Source organism: Phyllobates terribilis, unplaced genomic scaffold, assembly GCF_046119375.1.
Source record: "Phyllobates terribilis strain yellow unplaced genomic scaffold, ASM4611937v1 Scaffold_2__4_contigs__length_985480577, whole genome shotgun sequence".
Classification (NCBI taxonomy): Eukaryota; Metazoa; Chordata; class Amphibia; order Anura; family Dendrobatidae; genus Phyllobates; species Phyllobates terribilis.
The window spans coordinates 13,804,571-13,828,473 of record NW_027362762.1 but is presented as its reverse complement, the minus strand read 5'-3'; positions in this window follow the sequence as shown (position 1 = coordinate 13,828,473).

Sequence of the window (23,903 nt, the reverse complement as noted above, 5' to 3'; positions counted from 1 at the left end):
TGTGTGATACCCTACATTAGCCCCCACACTGTATGATACCCACATTAGAATCCACACTGTATGATACAGCACATTAGCCTCCACACTGTATGATACCCCACATTAGCCCCCACACTGTATGATACCTCACATTAGCCCCCACACTGTATGATACCTCACATTAGCCCCCACACTGTGTGATACCCCACATTAGCCTCCACACTGTATGATCCCCCACATTAGCCCTCACACTGTATGATACCCCACATTAGCCTCCACACTGTGTGATACCACACATTAGCCTCCACACTGTGTGATACCCCACATTAGCCCTCACACTGTATGTTCCCCCACATTAGCCTCCACACTGTATGATACCCCACATTAGCCTCCACACTGTATGATACCCCACATTAGCCTCCACACTGTGTGATACCCCACATTAGCCTCCACAATGTGTGATACCCCACATTAGCCTCCACACTGTGTGATACCCTACATTAGCCCCCACACTGTATGATACCCACATTAGAATCCACACTGTATGATACAGCACATTAGCCTCCACACTGTATGATACCCTACATTAGCCCCCACACTGTATGATACCCACATTAGAATCCACACTGTATGATACCCCACATTAGCCTCCACACTGTGTGATACCCCACATTATCCTCCACACTGTATGATACCCCACAATAGCCCCCACACTGTATGATACCCCACATTAGAATCCACACTGTATGATACCCCACATTAGCCCTCACACTGTATGATACCCCACATTAGCCCCCACACTGTATGATACCCCACATTAGCCTCCACACTCTTTGATACCCCACATTAGCCCCCACACTGTATGATACCCCACATTAGCCCCCACACTGTATGATACCCCAAATTAGCCTCCACACTGTATGATACCCCAAATTAGCCCCCACACTGTATGATACCCCACATTAGCCCCCACACTGTATGATACCCCAAATTAGCCTCCACACTGTATGATACCCCACATTAGCCCCCACACTGTATGATACCCCACATTAGCCCTCACACTGTATGATACCCCACATTAGCCCCCACACTGTATGATACCCCACATTAGCCCCCACACTGTATGATACCCCAAATTAGCCTCCACACAGTATGATACCCCAAATTAGCCCCCACACTGTATGATACCCCACATTAGCCCCCACACTGTATGATACCCCACATTAGCCCCCACACTGTATGATACCCCAAATTAGCCTCCACACTGTATGATACCCCAAATTAGCCCCCACACTGTATGATACCCCACATTAGCCCCCACACTGTATGATACCCCAAATTAGCCTCCACACTGTATGATACCCCACATTAGCCCCCACACTGTATGATACCCCACATTAGCCTCCACACTGTATGATACCCCACATTATCCTCCACAATGTATGATACCCCACATTAGCCCTCACACTGTATGATACCCCACATTAGCCTCCACACTGTATGACACCCCACATTAGCCTCCACACTGTATGATACCCCACATTAGCCTCCACACTGTATGATACCCCACATTAGCCCCCACACTGTATGATACCCCAAATTAGCCTCCACACTTTATCATACCCCACATTAGCCTCCACACTGTATGATACCCCACATTAGCCTCCACACTGTATGATGCCCCACATTAGCCTCCACTCTGTATGATCCCCCACATTAGCCTCCACACTGTATGATCCCCCACATTAGCCCCCACACTGTATAATCCCACACATTAGCCCCCACACTGTATGATACCCCACATTAGCCTCCACACTGTATGATACCCCACATTAACCTCCACACTGTGTGATACCCCACATTAGCCTCCACACTGTGTGATACCCCACATTAGTCTCCACACTGTATGACACCCCACATTAGCCTCCACACTGTATGACACCCCACATTAGCCCCCACACTGTATGACGCCCCACATTAGCCTCCACACTGTATGATGCCCCACATTAGCCTCCACACTGTTTGATACCCCACATTAGCCTCCACACTGTGTGATACCCCACATTAGCCCCCACACTGTATGATACCCCACATTAGCCTCAACACTGTGTGATACCCCACATTAGCCTCCACACTGTATGATACCCCACATTAGCCCCCACACTGTATGATACCCCACATTAGCCTCCACACTGTATGACACCCCACATTAGCCTCCACACTGTATGATACCCCACATTAGCCTCCACACTGTATGATACCCCACATTAGCCTCCACACTGTATGATACCCCACATTAGCCTCCACACTGTATGATACCCCACATTAGCCTCCACACTGTATGATACCTCACATTAGCCCCCACACTGTATGATACCCCACATTAGCCTCAACACTGTGTGATACCCCACATTAGCCTCCAAACTGTATGATACCCCACATTAGCCTCCACACTGTGTGATACCCCACATTAGCCCCCACACTGTGTGATACCCCACATTAGCCCCCACACTGTGTGATACCCCACATTAGCCTCCACACTGTGTGATACCCCACATTAGCCTCCACACTGTGTGATACCCACATTAGCCTCCACACTGTATGATCCCCCACATTAGCCCCCACACTGTATGATACCCCAGATTAGCCCCCACACTGTATGATACCCCACATTAGCCTCCACACTGTATGATACCCCACATTAGCCTCCACACTGTATGATACCCCACATTAGCCCCCACACTGTATGATACCTCACATTAGCCCCCACACTGTATAATACCTCACATTAGCCCCCACACTGTATAATACCTCACATTAGCCCCCACACTGTGTGATACCCCACATTAGCCTCCACACTGTGTGATACCCCACATTAGCCTCCACACTGTATGATACCCCACATTAGCCCCCACACTGTATGATCCCCCACATTAGCCCTCACACTGTATGATACCCCACATTAGCCTCCACACTGTGTGATACCCCACATTAGCCTCCACACTGTATGATCCCCCATATTAGCCCTCACACTGTATGATACCCCACATTAGCCTCCACACTGTGTGATACCCCACATTAGCCTCCACACTGTGTGATACCCCACATTAGCCCTCACACTGTATGTTCCCCCACATTAGCCTCCACACTGTATGATGCCCCACATTAGCCTCCACACTGTATGATACCCCACATTAGCCTCCACACTGTGTGATACCCCACATTAGCCTCCACACTGTATGATACCACACATTAGCCTCCACACTGAATACCCCACATTAGCCTCCACACTGTATGATACCCCACATTAGCCCCCACACTGTATGATACCCCACATTAGCCCCCACACTGTATGATACCACACATTAGCCTCCACACTGAATACCCCACATTAGCCTCCACACTGTATGATACCCCACATTAGCCTCCACACTGTATGACACCCCACATTAGCCCCCACACTGTATGACACCCCACATTAGCCTCCACACTGTATGACACCCCACATTAGCCTCCACACTGTGTGATACCCCACATTAGCCTCCACACTGTGTGATACCCCACAATAGCCCCCACACTGTATGATACCCCACATTAGCCTCAACACTGTGTGATACCCCACATTAGCCTCCACACTGTGTGATACCCCACATTAGCCTCCACACTGTATGATACCCCACAATAGCCCCCACACTGTATGATACCCCACATTAGCCTCAACACTGTATGATACCCCACATTAGCCTCCACACTGTGTGATACCCCACATTAGCCTCCACACTGTATGATACCCCACATTAGCCCTCACACTGTATGATACCCCACATTAGCCTCCACACTGTATGATACCCCACATTAGCCCCCACACTGTATGATACCCCAACATTAGCCCCCACACTGTGTGATCCCCCACATTAGCCTCCACACTGTATGATACCCCACATTAACCCCCACACTGTATGATACCCCACATTAGCCCCCACACTGTATGATACCCCACATTAGCCTCCACACTCTATGATACCCCACATTAGCCCCCACACTGTATGATACCACAAATTAGCCCCCACACTGTATGATACCCCACATTAGCCTCCACACTGTATGATACCCCAAATTAGCCCCCACACTTTATGATACCCCACATTAGCCTCCACACTTTATGATACCCCACATTAGACTCCACACTGTATGATACCCCACATTAGCCTCCACACTCTATGATACCCCACATTAGCCCCCACACTGTGTGATACCCCACATTAGCCCCCACACTGTGTGATACCCCACATTAGCCCCCACACTGTATGATACTCCACATTTGCCCCCACACTGTATGATACCCCACATTAGCCCCCACACTGTATGATACCCCACATTACCCCCCACACTGTATGATACCCAACATTAGCACCCACTCTGTATGATACCCCACATTAGCCCCCACACTGTATGATACCCCACATTAGGCTCCACACTGTGTGATACCCCACATTAGCCTCCACACTGTATGATACAGCACATTAGCCCCCACACTGTATGATACCCCACATTAGCCCCCACACTGTATGATACCCCACACTAGCCTCCACACTGTATGATACCCCACATTAGCCCCCACACTGTATGATACCCCACATTAGCCTCCACACTGTATGATACAGCACATTAGCCCCCACACTGTATGATACCCCACATTAGCCCCCACACTGTATGATACCCCAAATTAGCCCCCACACTGTATGATACCCCACATTTGCCTCCACACTGTATGATACCCCAAATTAGCCCCCACACTGTATGATACCCCACATTAGCCTCCACACTGTATGATCCCCCACATTAGCCCCCACACTGTATGATACCCCACATTAGCCTCCACACTGTGATACCCCAAATTAGCCCCCACACTTTATGATACCCCACATTAGCCTCCACACTTTATGATACCCCACATTAGACTCCACACTGTATGATACCCCACATTAGCCTCCACACTCTATGATACCCCACATTAGCCCCCACACTGTGTGATACCCCACATTAGCCCCCACACTGTGTGATACCCCACATTAGCCCCCACACTGTATGATACCCCACATTAGCCCCCACACTGTATGATACTCCACATTAGCCCCCACACTGTATGATACCCCACATTAGCCCCCACACTGTATGATACCCCACATTAACCCCCACACTGTATGATACCCAACATTAGCACCCACTCTGTATGATACCCCACATTAGCCCCCACACTGTATGATACCCCACATTAGGCGCCACACTGTGTGATACCCCACATTAGCCTCCACACTGTATGATACAGCACATTAGCCCCCACACTGTATGATACCCCACATTAGCCCCCACACTGTATGATACCCCACACTAGCCTCCACACTGTATGATACCCCACATTAGCCCCCACACTGTATGATACCCCACATTAGCCTCCACACTGTATGATACAGCACATTAGCCCCCACACTGTATGATACCCCACATTAGCCCCCACACTGTATGATACCCCAAATTAGCCCCCACACTGTATGATACCCCACATTTGCCTCCACACTGTATGATACCCCAAATTAGCCCCCACACTGTATGATACCCCACATTAGCCTCCACACTGTATGATCCCCCACATTAGCCCCCACACTGTATGATACCCCACATTAGCCTCCACACTGTATGATACCCCACATTAGCCTCCACACTGTATTATACTCCACATTAGCCTCCACTCTGTATGATACCCCACATTAGACCCCACACTGTATGATACCCCACATTAGCCTCCACACTGTATGATACCCCACATTAGCCTCCACACTGTATTATACTCCACATTAGCCTCCACACTGTATATTACCCCACATTAGCCCCCACACTGTATGATACCCCACATTAGCCTCCACACTGTATGATCCCTCACATTAGCCCCCACACTGTATGATCCCTCACATTAGCCCCCACACTGTATGATACCCCACATTAGCCTCCACTCTGTATGATACCCCACATTAGACCCCACACTGTATGATACCCCACATTATCCTCCACACTGTATTATACTCCACATTAGCCTCCACTCTGTATGATACCCCACATTAGACCCCACTCTGTATGATACCCCACATTAGACCCCACACTGTATTATACCCCACATTAGCCTCCACACTGTATTATACTCCACATTAGCCTCCACACTGTATGATACCCCACATTAGCCCCCACACTGTATGATACCCCACATTAGCCCCCACACTGTATGATACCCCACATTAGACCCCACACTGTATGATACCCCACATTAGACCCCACACTGTATGATACCCCACATTAGCCTCCACACTGTATTATACTCCACATTAGCCTCCACTCTGTATGATACCCCACATTAGCCTCCACACTGTATTATACTCCACATTAGCCCCCACACTGTGTGATACCCCACATTAGCCTCCACACTGTATTATACTCCACATTAGCCTCCACACTGTATGATACCCCACATTAGCCTCCACACTGTATTATACTCCACATTAGCCTCCACACTGTATGATACCCCACATTAGCCCCCACACTGTATGATACCCCACATTAACCCCCACACTGTATGATACCCAACATTAGCACCCACTCTGTATGATACCCCACATTAGCCCCCACACTGTATGATACCCCACATTAGGCGCCACACTGTGTGATACCCCACATTAGCCTCCACACTGTATGATACAGCACATTAGCCCCCACACTGTATGATACCCCACATTAGCCCCCACACTGTATGATACCCCACACTAGCCTCCACACTGTATGATACCCCACATTAGCCCCCACACTGTATGATACCCCACATTAGCCTCCACACTGTATGATACAGCACATTAGCCCCCACACTGTATGATACCCCACATTAGCCCCCACACTGTATGATACCCCAAATTAGCCCCCACACTGTATGATACCCCACATTTGCCTCCACACTGTATGATACCCCAAATTAGCCCCCACACTGTATGATACCCCACATTAGCCTCCACACTGTATGATCCCCCACATTAGCCCCCACACTGTATGATACCCCACATTAGCCTCCACACTGTGATACCCCAAATTAGCCCCCACACTTTATGATACCCCACATTAGCCTCCACACTGTATGATACCCCACATTAGACTCCACACTGTATGATACCCCACATTAGCCTCCACACTCTATGATACCCCACATTAGCCCCCACACTGTGTGATACCCCACATTAGCCCCCACACTGTGTGATACCCCACATTAGCCCCCACACTGTATGATACCCCACATTAGCCCCCACACTGTATGATACTCCACATTAGCCCCCACACTGTATGATACCCCACATTAGCCCCCACACTGTATGATACCCCACATTAACCCCCACACTGTATGATACCCAACATTAGCACCCACTCTGTATGATACCCCACATTAGCCCCCACACTGTATGATACCCCACATTAGGCGCCACACTGTGTGATACCCCACATTAGCCTCCACACTGTATGATACAGCACATTAGCCCCCACACTGTATGATACCCCACATTAGCCCCCACACTGTATGATACCCCACACTAGCCTCCACACTGTATGATACCCCACATTAGCCCCCACACTGTATGATACCCCACATTAGCCCCCACACTGTATGATACCCCACATTAGCCCCCACACTGTATGATACCCCACATTTGCCTCCACACTGTATGATCCCCCACATTAGCCTCCACACTGTATGATACAGCACATTAGCCCCCACACTGTATGATACCCCAAATTAGCCCCCACACTGTATGATACCCCACATTTGCCTCCACACTGTATGATACCCCAAATTAGCCCCCACACTGTATGATACCCCACATTAGCCTCCACACTGTATGATCCCCCACATTAGCCCCCACACTGTATGATACCCCACATTAGCCTCCACACTGTATGATACCCCACATTAGCCTCCACACTGTATTATACTCCACATTAGCCTCCACTCTGTATGATACCCCACATTAGACCCCACACTGTATGATACCCCACATTAGCCTCCACACTGTATGATACCCCACATTAGCCTCCACACTGTATGATCCCTCACATTAGCCCCCACACTGTATGATACCCCACATTAGCCTCCACTCTGTATGATACCCCACATTAGACCCCACACTGTATGATACCCCACATTAGACCCCACACTGTATTATACCCCACATTAGCCTCCACACTGTATTATACTCCACATTAGCCTCCACACTGTATGATACCCCACATTAGCCCCCACACTGTATGATACCCCACATTAGACCCCACACTGTATGATACCCCACATTAGCCTCCACACTGTATTATACTCCACATTAGCCTCCACTCTGTATGATACCCCACATTAGCCTCCACACTGTATTATACTCCACATTAGCCCCCACACTGTGTGATACCCCACATTAGCCTCCACACTGTATTATACTCCACATTAGCCTCCACACTGTATGATACCCCACATTAGCCTCCACACTGTATGATACCCCACATTAGCCCCCACACTGTATGATACCCCACATTAGCCTCCACACTGTATGATACCCCACATTAGCCCCCACACTGTATGATACCCCACATTAGCCTCCACACTGTATTATACTCCACATTAGCCTCCACACTGTATGATACCCCACATTAGCCCCCACACTGTATGATACCCCACATTAGCCTCCACTCTGTATGATACCCCACATTAGACCCCACACTGTATGATACCCCACATTAGCCTCCACACTGTATTATACTCCACATTAGCCCCCACACTGTGTGATACCCCACATTAGCCTCCACACTGTATTATACTCCACATTAGCCTCCACACTGTATGATACCCCACATTAGCCTCCACACTGTATGATACCCCACATTAGCCCCCACACTGTATGATCCCCCACATTAGCCCCCACACTGTATGATCCCCCACATTAGCCCCCACACTGTATGATACCCCACATTAGCCCCCACACTGTATGATACCCCACATTAGCCTCCACACTGTATGATACCCCACATTAGCCTCCACACTGTATGATACCCCACATTAGCCTCCACACCAGCATATTATTTGCATCACTGCTCGGCTGCTCCTGAGTTGCTCTCTGACGCCCAGTCATGTGACCGGAGAATATCATGTGACCTGAGAATATCATGTGACCTGAGAATGTCACGTGACCTGAGAATGTCACGTGACCTGAGAATATCACGTGACCTGCACCTACAGTAATTTTAGGTCCTTCCCTCTGAACCTTCTGCAGCTGGAATCTGAGGGCTCTCTGCTTCACCATTGTGTCCAGCTGTATCTGTGTCCTGGGAACCTACCTCTGACCACCTGGGACAGCAGGACACCTTCCCAAATCCGGGACTCTTCTGCTGGATGCTGGCTGTTTGGGAGAAGTGCTTTTCACCTGGTTCTAGAATATTCATATTGATTGGTTTATGAGCACAGATATTTCTTATATGCGGCAGTCTCAATGCTTGGAGGCCTGGGTTCAGAGAAGGCATTGGAAGACTAATCGTCCCTATTGACTATGCGTCACATAGAAGCACAGGGGGCGTGGGAATTATATTCCACCTTTGAGGTCCGGATCTAACCATGGGCACATCTGCTCTACATGTAATACAAATCATGTACATCACTGTGTGCATGATGTGTCCTTCTGTAACTTTGATCTTGACTTAACATTTCCGGAATTCTGTACCACAAGGATAAAAATACACGATTTTTTGATATTCTTGCCGGAATATGTTTATATTATGTGTCTACATTTGGCCTCCCAGCGATTGTGATGTGAACTGCGGCCTGTCGAGTGATTGGCGATCATGCTGCTAGAATGTATCGAATTTGTATCAGAGCAAAATTTCCAGGAAAATAAAAGTGGACACATCTGTACGTGGGGGATTATTATATAGATGTTTTAAGCAATGTTCTGTATTTTATTTTTAGATAATTTCAAAAATTGAGTAACTTTTTTTTCCCCAAGGTATTATATATATTAGTTTTGCTTTTTATCAGCCCCATACAGGGATTTTAGTTCTATATAGCTGCCTAATAACATCAAACTACTCACGTACGTGATTATATGGCGCCTGCATATATAAGGGGGGACGCGTATAGCACTGGTGGTCCTCCCTAACAAGCCTTTCCAGGAGACAGAGGCCTTTGTGAAAGCTCTGAACTGAGGGATCCGTTTTTGACACTTCTCTGTACCATTATATGCCTCGGACTTCATTTATCACGGCTGCTCCGTCACTTCGTATGTACAGAAGCACAGGAAAGTATTACTTCTGACGCACCCCTGGGCCTACTTGGTGTAGCGTTGCGCACGCGGGGACTACCCGGAGCCGGGCCTGTTGGGGGTAGTAGTCTCGTGGCGGCGACCCGGTCCGTGCCCAGGGAGTCAGACTAAGTGGCAGTATATTAGCAGTAGATGTAGGACGACTATGCCACCCGTTGAATGCAGCTATGGAGCTGCCGCTGCAGGGCAGACCGCTGAGGCCGGTGGTAGGATAGTGCAGCGTAGATGGTATAACCCCCAACGGGAGGGGTATGGCCTCAGGGCAGCCGACGTGGATGATGGGGGTAGCAGGAACCACTCAGAGACGATGCGGTGTAGTTCAGGGTCTTTACTGGTGACAAAGATAGACCCTCCCGGAGTACTGGCTAGCGGTCGGGGCCTGGTCAGTCCTTGAGCAGATGGGATTCCCCTTGGCCAGGCGGAGTTGTAGGCCTCCCCAACTAATTGTACTCTTCTGGCTTCCTTGCTAGAGGCGGGTAAAGGTAGCCCGCGTCCCTGAGTGTACCGTGTGGTGCTCACCCGTATGGCCGGTGACTCGGGGCCTTCTAGTGGCTTCCGCTCCACGACGGCGGTGCTGGTCCCACGCGTGTGACCGTGCCTTCGGGTTTCTTGGCCAGAGGACCTGAAATCCCCTGCCGGGCGGTTTCTGCTGCTGGGTCTGGGTTAATCCCCACAGCCTCGGACTCCGGGTCCGGTGGTAACTCTTCAATCAGGGCGAGCTCTTCAGCTGCCAGCCCCTGATTCCTTTTAGCACTGCTCCCACAGAGCTCCTGATCTCTCTTTCCTATAGCTGCTTCTCTTCTTCTCAACTCTTCTTCTCCTCTAACCCTGCCTCAGCCCCAGCTTTATATAGGGGAAGTTCTTCCCCTCCCAGGACTGGGCAGGAGGTGTGGCATGCATAGGATTCCTGACCAAGAGACCTCCCACCTGCTCTCAGACATAACATTGCTATTACTGTGGAGACCAGACCCCTGGGGTGCCACATTCCCCCCTAGTGAAAGTTAGTACTCCGGGACTAAACATATTTTTGTAAACATAACAAGGTGCAAACAATAACATTCTAATAGATACAACACATAAGGTGGTCACGGCGTGTCCGCAACCGGGTGTAACTTTTGAGGAAAACAAGGGTGTCCATTTCACCAACACAGGGAGACGTAACCAGGTAGGGGTCTGTCCTGCCCCGAGTCCTTAACAGTCTTTCAGTCCGTCCTGGGTTACGCTCCAACTATATACACAAAGGATTCCCGGTAAATCCACCAAAGACTCCTATAAATAACTAGAAACACATAATTATACACAAGCAACAATAAACAGGTAAACATTAATAAAATAACTTGAACATTTAGATCCTCCACCGTATGGGCAGCTGGCCTCTAGTGACCCTAGTGGACCTACGGAGCTGGCTGACTGGTCCTGAGCTACAGGGTATAGGAGCTGTCAAGGGTAAACTGGGCAGCCGTCTACGGACTCTTTGGCTCACTAGGGGTATGGCAGGCTCACTATAAGCAGAGGGTTGATTCTCCTGGTCTGCTTGTGTGGGGTCTTCTGCCTCCTGGACCGGCTGTTCTTCCAGCTCCACCTGTGTCTCCGTAGGTCCTTGGGATGCTGGTTGGAGGAATGTGAGGACGGGTACCACAACAGCACCACTGACTTGAGTCCAAGACCGAGGGAAGTCTCCGAGCAGAGTACTAACCATATCTTCCCTTTCCTCTACGGGTCGAGGGTCTTCTTGTTCCTCTTCAGGGTTCCGTAGCTGTTCAGGACACTTCTTCAGGTGATCCCGGGATACAATGGCTGTGGTTTCCCCTCCGTCTTTACTGATTGTACAGATCTTTGGGTTGTCGTGGCTTGAGGGCAGTACGGTGTACGGGTCCTTCTCCCACTGGTCGTCCAACTTGTGGAGCCGTCTTTTCCTCTTCAAGACCTGCTCTCCGGGCACCAGGGTAACAGCGGGAGCATACTGGTTGTAAGTCTTCTCCTGTCTTCTCTAGCTTGACAGAGACTTCGCTCCACGCTCTCCTGTACTTTCCGGTACTGCTGCTGCCTCTCTGTGTCCCAGTCTGCTTCTGGTGAAGTGTCCTTGGGTGTCAGGACTCCCATCTCCAGATCAACAGGAAGCTTACCAGGTCTTGCCCTCATTAGGTAAGCCGGGGTACAGTTGGTGGAACCTACAGGGATGTGGTTGTATAGGTCCACCAGGTCGGGCAGCTTCTCAGGCCACAGACTGCGTTCCTCCAGGGGCAATGTTTTCAGGAGATCTATCACCACCTGGTTCATTTTCTCACAAAGTCCATTAGTTTGCGGGTGATAGGGTGTTGTTCTAATCTTCCGGCATCCATACAGGGTGCAGAACTCCTGGAAGACCTCCGCTTCAAAGGCAGGCCCCTGGTCCGTCAGCACCTCCTCCGGGTATCCGTGCGGACGGCAGAAGTGCTGCTGGAAGGCTCTAGCTGCTGTTTGAGCCGTTAAGTCCTTGACGGGGACGACAACCAAGAACCGGGAGTAGTGATCCACGATGGTTAACGCGTAGACATAGCCACTTCTGCTTGGGGTCAGTTTTACATGATCCAAGGCTACCAGTTCCAACGGCTGTCTGGTGATGATGGACCGCAGGGGAGTCTTCTGGCTGGCACGGTCCCTCCTTCTTAAGTTGCATGGGCCACAGTCTCTGCACCACCTCTCGATCGTTCCTCTCATGCCTACCCAATGGAACCGCCCGCGCAGCAGGAACTCCAGCTTCTTCCATCCGAAATGCCCAGCGCCGTCGTGGTATGCCTCCATCACCATAGCTGCGTCTCTTCTTGGCACCACTACTTGCCAGATTAGTTCATGCGTCCGGGAGTTAACCATTCTGCGGCCCAACTTTCCCTTATAAAGGAACAGTCGACTCTTCTCAGCCCACAGTTGCTTGGCTTCCTCCGGAGCGTCTGGGTCAAGGCGTGCATCTGGCCGAGTCAGCATCTCCTTTACCAGACGGACGGCAGGGTCACTGTCTTGCGTCTCCACCCAGTTGTAATGAGGTAAGGGATTGAACGTAGCGGTTTGCTTACTTCTTACACGGTGGGAATACTGGATAGTCCCATGACGGTGGAACGCGGGGAGTTCAACTTCTTCCAGTTCCTCTGAATCTTCCCCTACGTCCGGTAGGTTCGGCATCCTGGACAGGGCGTCTGCGTTGGTATTGGAGCGTCCTGCCCGGTATTTGATTGTAAACTCATAGTTGGACAAGCGGGCCATCCATCTCTGCTCTAGGGCACCGAGTCTTGCAGTGTCCAGGTGTGTCAACGGGTTGTTATCCGTGTACACGGTGAACCGGGAAGCAGCAAGGTAGTGCTTAAAGCGTTCGGTGACTGCCCACACCACTGCCAGGAACTCTAGCTTAAATGAGCTGTAATTCTCAGGGTTTCTTTCGGTGGGTCGCAGTTTTCGGCTGGCGTAAGCAATTACCCGTTCTTTCCCCTGCTGGATCTGGGATAGTACGGCTCCTAGCCCGATGTTACTGGCGTCGGTGTAGAGGATAAAGGGCTGGCTATAATCAGGGTACGCCAGGATTTCATCCCCCGTGAGGGCCATCTTCAGCTGGCGGAAGGACTCTTCTTCCAGCTTCTCCCATCTGAAGGGTGGCTTCTGGTTCTTGGCCTTCCTGGACTGGCCTATCAGGAGGTCCTGCATAGGAGCTGCCTTTTTGGTGAAACCGGGAATGAACCTTCGGTAGTAGCCTACTAACCCGAGGAACTGCCTCACTTCCTTTACGCTGGAGGGGCTTGGCCATTCCTTAATTGCGGTGATCTTATCAGGGTCGGGAGCCACTCCGTCAGCACTCACCACGTGTCCCAGGTACTGCACCTTTGGCTTCAGGAGGTGACACTTGGAAGGTTTCACCTTTAGGCCGTAACTTGCCAGAGCTTCAAACACTTCCGCCAGGTGCTTCAGGTGGTCCTCGTAGGTCTTGGAGTAGACGATGACATCGTCCAGGTATAACAGGACCGTCTCAAAGTTCCGGTGTCCCAGACAGCACTCCATCAATCGCTGGAAGGTTCCTGGTGCGTTGCAGAGTCCAAACGGCATGCAGGTAAACTCGCTAAGTCCCATCGGGGTGGTGAATGCGGTCTTCTCCCGATCCGCCTCTGCTACAGGAACCTGCCAGTACCCGCTAGTGAGATCCAAGGTGGAGAAGGAGTTAGCAGATTTTAAAGCAGCCAAAGACTCCTCTATTCTTGGTAAGGGGTACGCATCCTTGTGTGTGATACGGTTAATTTTCTGGTAATCTACACACATTCTCATGGTGTTGTCTTTCTTTTTGACCAAGACTAGTGGAGCTGCCCAGGGGCTACAGCTATCCCTGATTACCCCAGCCTCCTTCATGTCTCTAAGCATCCCCTTGGCGTGTTGGTAGTGTGCAGGGGGTACGGGCCGATACCTCTCTTTTATGGGAGGATGGTCTCCCGTGGGGATGTGGTGTTCTACCCCCTTGACTCGCCCGAAGTCTAACGGGTGTTTACTAAACACTCTCTCGTACTCTTGAACCACCCGGTAGACTCCCTGTTTCTGGTGGGAGGGAGTGGAGTCAGTACCCAAATGTAGTTGCTGACACCAATCCTCCATTATTTTCGTAGAGCCGTTACCTTCCTCCGGGTGAGATGGAGGCAAGGGTTCCACAGACTGTATAGAATTTTGGTTGATAGTATATAATTTGGCTAGCGTAGCATACCGGGGCAGGTATACTTCCCTTTTCCCAATATTTATTATGCGAACGGGTACCCTCCCATGGCGTACATCAACTACCCCCCGGGCTGTCAAAATGGTGGGCCTACTGTCTGAGTAGACTGGCTCTACCATGGCCTGGTAATCTCTACCTCTCAGACCAATAGCTGCCCGGCACCAAATCATCATTTCACTTTTCGGGGGTATGGCAATAGGGAAAGGGTCACACATTCTTACGCTACCAATCTCACCGCCGGAGAGTTCCACTTGTTGCCGTCGCATCAGTGCCCGGATCTCTTTCTGGAGCACTCGCTGCTGGCCGGAGCTGGCGTTCTTGGCAACCTGCTGTAAAATGAAAATCACCTCTGCAAGACAATTTTCAATCACATTAGTTCCTAGAGTTATCTTTGGGTGACTCTCGCGCTTGTCAATGTCCACAATGATCAGTCCCTGTGCTGCCAGTTCGACTCTACCGATTTTAATGGTCATCTCTTTGAATCCGATCTGTGGCACGGGTTGACCATTGCTGGCGATGATACTCAAGTCGTCGTCAGGGTAGCGGGTTATATCCGAGTCATTCCAGTACTGCTTGAAGAGCACGTACGGGATGGTGGTGACCTGTGACCCGGTGTCCAGTAGGGCACTCATAGGGATGCCATCCAGTACCACAGGCAAGACTGGACGTCCTCCCACATATTTGTCGCGCCAGCTCGATGGGCCTGGTGATCTTTTTCCTGGGGGTTGGCCCTCTACCCCAGGTTGTGCCAGTTTAAAGGACAGTACCTTGCCATATGTCCGGGTTGATTGCAGCGGCGGCAGATGGGTTATCCGTCCTCGTTGTATCGGTCGCTGGGTCTTCCTCTGGCCGGTGGGGTCCTCCTTGGTCGACGCCACGGGATGTCCTCCGGTCCGGATGCCAGCTGGATCTTCCCTGGAGTGGAAACCTGTAAAGACTGCACAGTTCGGGTTAGCGCAGCAACGCTTTTAGCTAGCTCTTGGACCTGATGGTGCAGGTCTGGAGCCGGGTCATTGTTCAAAGCCTGCGCATCAGCCCCCACAGGCCCTGCCGACAAGGGCGCCGCCTCCTGGTAGTAAGTGATAGCTGGGCGCCTGTGGGTCACAACGCCACCCGGTGACGGTTCTCGGAGCACCCGGATGGCTCTGTCCTTGAACTGTGCAAAGTCCAGATGAGGATCCTGTAAGGCTATGGCCCGCAACTGGGTTCGGTGGACATTGCAATATAGTCCCTCTATAAATTGTTCGGTCAACAGCCTGTCCTCGTTTCCCACGCTGTCGGGGTCGGTCTGCTTAATGGCTCTCAGGGCCTCTTGTAGGTTTAGTGCATAGTCCCTTATACTCTCATGTGCTCGCTGCTTGCACCCATAGAATTTAAGCTTAATCTCGGCTGAGGTGCGGGTATCAAAGGTGTCCCTCAGCCGGGTTAGTATCCCCGCGACAGTCCTCCTCCCAGGTGGCCAGGACTTTACCTCCCTTTGGGCTGCCCCGGTTAGTTGGGCCACCAGGATGCTCACTTTTTGCTCTTCTGTGAGGGGGTACACCTGGAAGAGGCTATCCAGCTTTTCTCTAAAGTCATTCAGGGTATGTGACTCCCCTGAGTATTGGGGTACCAGGCTGCTCCCGGGATATAGGGCATGGTAAAAGGCATGACTGCAGCAGCGCTGGCGCTGGCGGGGGTTGAGGCAGTGAAGCTCTCCTCCGTATCCGACATCTTTCTCCCCCCCTAGTGGACCGTGGCCTACCTTGCGATGATCCTCTTCCGTAGGCCACGGCTCCGCAGTGGATCGTCAGGGTTGAGGACCTTCCGTCGCGCTCCTGTGACGTCAGCGTCTGCTGGGCTCCTTCCAGGACCTTACGCGACGACTGGACGTGAGGCGGGGCTTCAGTTCTCGCGCGCTTTCGGAGTCCACGCCCCTCTTCTTCCCGCGCGGCGTCTTCAAGATGGCGTCCAACGGCGGGAAAACTCCACGGAAGGCGGGAAGAAGGCAGAAGATGGCGCCGGATGGCGGGAAAACTTCGCGGATGGCGGGAAGAAGGTAGAAGATGGCGCCGGATGGCGGGAAACCTCCACGGATGGCGGGAATCTTCACCACTGGTAAGTTTGAACAGTCTTTTTCAGGCACGCAGTACCCGGTGGTTGCGGGCACGTAATCCTGCCGACTACGCCAAAAGTTGACGCACCCCTGGGCCTACTTGGTGTAGCGTTGCGCACGCGGGGACTACCCGGAGCCGGGCCTGTTGGGGGTAGTAGTCTCGTGGCGGCGACCCGGTCCGTGCCCAGGGAGTCAGACTAAGTGGCAGTATATTAGCAGTAGATGTAGGACGACTACGCCACCCGTTGAATGCAGCTATGGAGCTGCCGCTGCAGGGCAGACCGCTGAGGCCGGTGGTAGGATAGTGCAGCGTAGATGGTATAACCCCCAACGGGAGGGGTATGGCCTCAGGGCAGCCGACGTGGATGATGGGGGTAGCAGGAACCACTCAGAGACGATGCGGTGTAGTTCAGGGTCTTTACTGGTGACAAAGATAGACCCTCCCGGAGTACTGGCTAGCGGTCGGGGCCTGGTCAGTCCTTGAGCAGATGGGATTCCCCTTGGCCAGGCGGAGTTGTAGGCCTCCCCAACTAATTGTACTCTTCTGGCTTCCTTGCTAGAGGCGGGTAAAAGTAGCCCACGTCCCTGAGTGTACCGTGTGGTGCTCACCCGTATGGCCGGTGACTCGGGGCCTTCTAGTGGCTTCCGCTCCACGACGGCGGTGCTGGTCCCACGCGTGTGACCGTGCCTTCGGGTTTCTTGGCCAGAGGACCTGAAATCCCCTGCCGGGCGGTTTCTACTGCTGGGTCTGGGTTAATCCCCACAGCCTCGGACTCCGGGTCCGGTGGTAACTCTTCAATCAGGGCGAGCTCTTCAGCTGCCAGCCCCTGATTCCTTTTAGCACTGCTCCCACAGAGCTCCTGATCTCTCTTTCCTATAGCTGCTTCTCTTCTTCTCAACTCTTCTTCTCCTCTAACCCTGCCTCAGCCCCAGCTTTATATAGGGGAAGTTCTTCCCCTCCCAGGACTGGGCAGGAGGTGTGGCATGCATAGGATTCCTGACCAAGAGACCTCCCACCTGCTCTCAGACATAACATTGCTATTACTGTGGAGACCAGACCCCTGGGGTGCCACACTTCCAGTGGAGGATATCTCTATATACAGAGCCCAGAAGAGCCGTGTAGTCATCTCCCATACAACCTCTGTCCATTGCCACACAGGCCCCATGCCGCTTTCCCCGGTACGCGAGCCTTAAGGCGTTCTACCGGATTTCTGACTATGGCTTCATGGAGTGGTGAGGAGGACAGGACTCTGAGCTAAGGGGACTAAGCCAAGCAGTGGGATTCCTATTCGACTACTAGGCGGCTTCCCTGCAGGTGCTGCCGAAATTGTGGATGTGGAAATGCTGTAGAAGAAAAAAATCCAAGTGGAGATCAAATCACTTATAAAAAAAGTGTTTATTTTCAGGTACAAATAACCAAATGGAGATTCGTCCTTTGTTTCTAAGCTGAGTCACTGTCTGCAGTTCCAAAAGCAACAGTATTTCCAGAGCAAATCATAAATTCTACATATACTGCTCAAAAAACTAAAGGGACCCCTGAAATCCCCCCTCCTAGATATGAGTGAATGAAATCTCCTCATTGAATACTTTGTTCTGTAGAAAGCTGAATGTGCGGACAACAAAATCACCCAAAAATCATCAATGGAAATCACATTTATTACCCAATGGAGGCCTGGATGTGGAGTCACCCCCAAAATTAAAATGGAAAAACCCACTACAGGCCGATCCAACTGTGATGTAATGTCCTTAAAACAAGTCACAATGAGGCTGAGTATTGTGTGTGGCCTCCACGTGCCTGTATGACCTCCCTACAACGCCTGGGCATGCTGCTGATGAGGCTGAGTATTGTGTGTGGCCTCCACGTGCCTGTATGACCTCCCTACAACGCCTGGGCATGCTCCTGATGAGGCTGAGTATTGTGTATGGCCTCCACGTGCCTGTATGACCTCCCTACAACGCCAGGGCATGCTCCTGATGAGGCTGAGTATTGTGTGTGGCCTCCACGTGCCTGTATGACCTCCCTACAACGCCTGGGCATGCTCCTGATGAGGCTGAGTATTGTGTGTGGCCTCCACGTGCCTGTATGACCTCCCTACAATGCCTGGGCATGATCCTGATGAGGCCGAGTATTGTGTGTGGCCTCCACGTGCCTGTATGATCTCCCTACAACGCCTGGGCATGCTCCTGATGAGGCTGAGTATTGTGTGTAGCCTCCACGTGCCTGTATGACCTCCCTACAACGCCTGGGCATGCTCCTGATGAGGCTGAGTATTGTGTGTGGCCTCCACGTGCCTGTATGACCTCCCTACAACGCCTGGGCATGCTCCTGATGAGGCCGAGTATTGTGTGTGACCTCCACGTGCCTGTATGACCTCCCTACAACGCCTGGGCATGCTCCTGATGAGGCTGAGTATTGTGTGTGGCCTCCACGTGCCTGTATGACCTCCCTACAACGCCTGGGCATGCTCCTGATGAGGCTGAGTGTTGTGTGTGGCCTCCACGTGCCTGTATGACCTCCCTACAACGCCTGGGCATGCTCCTGATGAGGCTGAGTATTGTGTGTGGCCTCCACGTGCCTGTATGACCTCCCTACAACGCCTGGGCATGCTCCTGATGAGGCTGAGTATTGTGTGTGACCTCCACGTGCCTGTATGACCTCCCTACAATGCCTGGGCATGCTCCTGATGAGGCTGAGTATTGTGTGTGGCCTCCAGGTGCCTGTATGACCTCCCTACAACGCCTGGGCATGTTCCTGATGAGGCTGAGTATTGTGTGTGGCCTCCACGTGTCTGTATGACCTCCCTACAATGCCTGGGCATGCTCCTGATGAGGCTCAGTATTGTGTGTGGCCTCCACGTGCCTGTATGACCTCCCTACAGCGCCTGGGCATGCTCCTGATGAGGCTGAGTATTGTGTGTGGCCTCCACGTGCCTGTATGACCTCCCTACAATGCCTGGGCATGCTCCTGATGAGGCTGAGTATTGTGTGTGGCCTCCACGTGCCTGTATGACCTCCCTACAACGCCTGGGCATGCTCCTGATGAGGCCGAGTATTGTGTGTGGCCTCCATGTACCTGTATGACCTCCCTACAACGCCTGGGCATGCTCCTGATGAGGCTGAGTATTGTGTGTGGCCTCCACGTGCCTGTATGACCTCCCTACAACGCCTGGGCATGCTCCTGATGAGGCTGAGTATTGTGTGTGGCCTCCACGTGCCTGTATGACCTCCCTACAACGCCTGGGCATGCTCCTGATGAGGCTGAGTATTGTGTGTGGCCTCCACGTGCCTGTATGACCTCTCTACAACGCCTGGGCATGCTCCTGATGAGGCCGAGTATTGTGTGTGGCCTCCACGTGCCTGTATGACCTCCCTACAACGCCTGGGCATGCTCTTGATGAGGCTGAGTATTGTGTGTGGCCTCCACATGCCTGTATGACCTCCCTACAACGCCTGGGCATGCTCCTGATGAGGCTGAGTATTGTGTGTGGCCTCCACGTGCCTGTATGACCTTCCTACAACGCCTGGGCATGCTCCTGATGAGGCTGAGTATTGTGTGTGAACTCCACATGCCTGTATGACCTCCCTACAACGCCTGGGCATGCTCCTGATGAGGCTGAGTATTGTGTGTGGCCTCCACGTGCCTGTATGACCTCCCTACAATGCCTGGGCATGTTCCTGATGAGGCTGAGTATTGTGTGTGGCCTCCACGTGTCTGTATGACCTCCCTACAACGCCTGGGCATGCTCCTGATGAGGCTGAGTATTGTGTGTGGCCTCCATGTGCCTGTATGACCTCCCTACAACGCCTGGGCATGCTCCTGATGAGGCTGAGTATTGTGTGTGGCCTCCACATGCCTGTATGACCTCCCTACAACGCCTGGGCATGCTCCTGATGAGGCTGAGTATTGTGTGTGGCCTCCACGTGCCTGTATGACCTCCCTACAGTGCCTGGGCATGCTCCTGATGAGGTTGCGGATGGTCTCCTGTGGGATCTCCTCCCAGACCTGGACTAAAGCATCCACCAAATCCTGGACAGTCTGCGGTGCAACGTGACGTTGGTGGATGGAGCGAGACATGATGTCCCAGATGTGCTCAATCGGATTCAGGTCTGGGGAATGGGCGGGCCAGTCCATAGCTTCAATGCCTTCATCTTGCAGCCACATGAGGTCTGGCATTGTCCTGCAATAGGAGGAACCCAGGGCCAACCGCACCAGCATATGGTCTCACAAGGGGTCTGAGGATCTCATCTCGGTACCTAATGGCAGTCAGGCTACCTCTGGCGAGCACATGGAGGGCTGTGCCGCCCTCCAAATAAATGCCACCCCACAGCATTACTGACCCACTGCCAAACCGGTCATGCTGAAGGACGTTGCAGGCAGCAGATCGCTCTCCATGGCGTCTCCAGACTCTGTCACGTCTGTCACATGTGCTCGGTGTGAACCTGCTTTCATCTGTGAAGAGCACAGGGTGCCAGTGGCGACTTTGCCAATCCTGGTGTTCTGTGGCAAATGCCAAGCGTCCTTCACGGTGTTGAGCTGTGAGCACAGCCCCCATCTGTGGACGTCGGGCCCTCATACCACCCTCATGGAGTCGGTTTCTAACCGTTTGTGCAGACACATGCACATTTGTGGCCTGCTGGAGGTGATTTTGCAGGGCTCTGGCAGTGCTCCTCCTGTTCCTCCTTGCACAGAGGTGGAGGTAGCGGTCCTGCTGCTGGGTTTTTGCCCTCCTATGGCCCCCTCCACGTCTCCTGCTATACTGGCCTGTCTCCTGGTAGCGCCTCCAGCCTCTGGACACTACGCTGACAGACACAGCAAACCTTCTTGCCACAAATCTCATTGATGTGCCATCCTGGATGAGCTGCACTACCTGAGCAACTTCTGTGGGTTGTAGAGTCCGTCTCATGCTACCAAGCGTGTGAAAGCACAACCAACATTCAAAAGTGACCAAAACATCAGCCAGAAAGCATTGGTACTGAGATGTGGTCTGTGGTCCCCACCTGCAGAACCACTCCTTTATTGAGGGTGTCTTGATAATTGCCAATAATTTCCATCTATTGTCTATTCCATTTGCACAACAGCATGTGAAATTGATTGTCAATCAGTGTTGCTTCCTAAGTGGACAGTTTGATTTCAAAGAAGTTTCATTTACTTGGAGTTATATTCTGTTGTTTAAGTCTTCCCTTTATTTTTTTGAGCAGTGCATATTCTAGTATACACGTTACGTGCAGATATGGAATTAATTTTATAGTATCCAGTTCAAAATAAGCTTGTCGTAGTTGTTTTTCCTATCTTAATGGTCACTAATAACAATCTTTGCTTGCAAATGTGGGAACTGGCAATGATCCCCCCTCATTCTAAGCTTTGCAGCCTGATTTAAGTTTCACCATATCAGCTTCTTCTGGGGCATGGATACACAATAACACCTCCTTTAATAGACATGTAACCATACCCCAGATGAAGCCGATATGGTGAAACTCGTCAGGCTGCAAATGTTTTATGAAATGGAGAATTCTGTTTTTATCTCTTGTGAGTAAAAAAAAAAAAAAACGGACTAATTTTAACATTCACTATTGTGGGCTGTCGACCTGAATCTTTTTCATTTCCATAGAATGAAAGGAAACTTCACCAAGTCCCACATGTCACGATTCCTCCTGTCTGAGTGTCTGGACGCAGTGAATGGCAGTTCTGCCATCCAATCTAGGAATGGGACATGCTGATCTGTCAGTATCATGATGGGCAGTTCAGCCGTCCAATCGGATGCTGGGCTGTCAGTGTCTGGCGTGACAGTCTTGCCATCCAATCAGGACCAGGGTGTGCCAGGGCTTCATCTATGTGTCTCTTGTCCAGAATAATTACCTGGCTATTTAACCAAGCTCTCTGCCTTTTATTGCTGCCAATTGTAGCTTTGTTCATGCGGTGTGAGCTTGCTTTGTGGTCTTTGTCTGGTATTCTGATCTTTGCTGCCTGACCTAGGATTTGTCTTGACCATTCATTTGCCTTGCCCTTTCGTTGTGATCTGGTATCTTCTTGGAATATTGACCTCGAACTGTTTCCTGACTATACCTTTGTCTCACCGCTCTGTCTATCACGTACTCTCTTGGCTTTTGACCTCGGACCTCTTGACTACCCAGCCTCACAGCTCATCCATGAGTAGTGATTAGTATTACACCACATTTGCAAATGAAGATTGTTAACGTGATTAGTGACTGCTCAGGGAGGAGAAAAAACGAACCCCCCCATTCACTTTAGATAGCTGTCTGATGATCGTTCACCTGGTACTACAGTTATCTCACCCGATTATCCCCGTTTTTCAATTCTTGGCTTAACTAATCCCGTTGTTACTGTAAGTGATTATCTTTTTTTTTTTTTTTACAAATGTTTTGATCAATAAAGAAACATATGGCAGAATATATCCAATGCCTTTGATATTTCTTGCTATATTTGTTGCCAATCTGTTGGAGAGTTGCCCCAAAAGAGCACAGAGTTAAGCGAGCAGTGATGGAAATCCCAGCTATAAGTCCTGCAGCGCTCGCCTCTCCTGTAAACTCCATGTCACTACTCTTCATCTGTAAAATGACAACATGGTAAGAACATACAAGATCCATGCAGATGTTGTCCAAGGCTGGATTTGAACATAGAACCAGAGCAAGTCAAGGGACTGACCATATTCTAAGATGTCCTAGCTTGGACCATCATATATGGGATAATTCATAAGGACTA